Source organism: Vicia villosa, linkage group LG6, assembly GCF_029867415.1.
Source record: "Vicia villosa cultivar HV-30 ecotype Madison, WI linkage group LG6, Vvil1.0, whole genome shotgun sequence".
NCBI lineage: Eukaryota > Viridiplantae > Streptophyta > Magnoliopsida > Fabales > Fabaceae > Vicia > Vicia villosa.
In genome coordinates this window covers 63,870,704-63,872,662 of record NC_081185.1, presented here as the reverse complement: position 1 = coordinate 63,872,662, position 1,959 = coordinate 63,870,704, and the positions used below count along the sequence as shown (strand labels likewise).

Sequence of the window (1,959 nt, the reverse complement as noted above, 5' to 3'; positions counted from 1 at the left end):
CTTGCCCTAGAGTGTGTGGTTGGTAAGAATGAAGAAAAACAAGATAAGATCCCCTCAAAATATCTCTAAGTGCCTAAAAGTAGCCACTTGAAAAAGTACCTCCGCTTAGCGCACAGACGGCCGCTAAGCGGAGCACCAAAAATATCTGCTTCCACGCTGGAGGCCGCTAAGCGGACTGAGGCCGCTAAGCGGACCTTGCTGAACACAAATTTTCCTTTCGCCTCTGGAAAGCGCGCTTAGAGGCCGCTAAGCGGCCCTTGCTGCACACAACTTCTTCCTTTGGCCTCCAAACTTGCTCCAAAATGCATAAAACCTACAAAAAAACATAAGAAAAGCTTATAAATACTATATTTACTATTAAACTCAATTTTATTTATTTACACGATCACGAACCGTAATTACATTGAAAAGAATTGAGAAAAGTTATCAAAATACCACAAAAGTTATCAACAATTATCCACATTTTGGATTCAAACACAATGTCATCCATGAAAGAATGGAATTACAAAGTATGTCAGAGTTGTGTTCTTTTTATTTTACTAGCTATGTTTTTCACTTTCTTCGTCTAAAAGTATGAGATAATGTGTTAATATTTCTAAGTATTCCTAACTCATGAGCCATTACCAGAAAACAAGTTATTTCTTTTGTTTCTTGTTTGCTGGCCTGGAAGTAGTCCCAACCTGCAGTGCAAAACGTATAAGTGCCATCATCAATATCAATATAAATTCCATCATCAATATCTATATATCTAACAACTTCTGTATTAGCATATAAGTGCCATCATCAATATCAACATATCTAACAATTCAAGGTAAGTGAAAAGGTTATCATATTATTACCCCAAGAATTCCGAAAACAGCTAAGTGAGCCATACATGAAACATAGTCTAGCAACTGTGGCAAACCTTTAAGAGGTTCCTGAAAGTATACAAAATCAACTATTCACATATATGATTAATTAAAAACATTAAGAAGTTGAGATCAATCACAATCACATGGCAAGTAGTGTTGAAGAGAGCTTACAAGTTTTGAGTCATGAAAACCAACTACTGCATCAGTAGAAAGAGGTCGTGTGGATGAGAATTCTTGTGGCAAAGGTCTAACAGAGGAGTTTGTAATAACAGTGCTTCCATTTTCGGAGTGGAAATTGTTGCTCTCGCTAAACCTTATTCTCGGGAGAGCTCGATCGCCTATGTCACCAGCTTCTGAAACACTCTCATAATCAACATCATTATCTGTGTGATGGCTCCTCTGACTTGACAAGCTCAACGAACGTCTTCAAATTGAAGAACCGCCATCACTGTTCATTCTCTCCATGTCAACCATGCTAACACAGCCACATCAAACTAGAAAACTGTAGCTTTTTATGGTCGACATCTCACTATCTATTAACGAGATTATTTCAACTAATCATCACAGCAACCACAAGCTGTAAACTCAAACATGCATTAATTAGATACCCAATCATACAGACAATGGATATACAAAACTAACTTAAACAAGTCAAGTTTAATGAGATATCTATGATCAGCTAAGCCCAAGTATTAACCAACAAGTTCAAAATATTAATTGTTGCCAAAAAAAATTTTAAAAATTGTAAAGAAAAAGGGTGCTCAGACATTATTGAATGGATATGAAAGTTATCCTCATAATTAATCAGATTAACGAGATTATTTCAACTAATCATCACAGCACCTACAAGCCTGTCAAGGCAAAAAAAAAAAAAGAGAACAGAAAAAGCTTTGATCAATGTTCATCCAATCAGTTCGTTCCCTAAACTAACAATTTCTCAGTTGCTCAACCATTATAACATTACTCTTCCTTCTACATATCCTCCTATTTTCAAATTTATTCCAACTCCAACCTCTAAGTTGAAATCAAGTATCAAAAAGAATTAACAAACGAAATGAAACAATACGTGAATAAATAGAATAACTCACCGCCTTGCGGAGCTTCTTGA

The 1,959-nt window shown here is 35.9% G+C and overlaps 1 non-coding gene across 1 annotated transcript; it reads right to left on the bottom strand.

Annotated features, from left to right (window-relative positions):
• Nucleotides 1-1,610: 1,610 nt before the first annotated feature.
• On the bottom strand, nucleotides 1,611-1,693 carry LOC131615434 (small nucleolar RNA U30). The gene has a single exon (XR_009287846.1). It is a non-coding gene; the product is annotated as a small nucleolar RNA U30 (small nucleolar RNA).
• Between the last annotated feature and the right edge of the window lie 266 nt (nucleotides 1,694-1,959).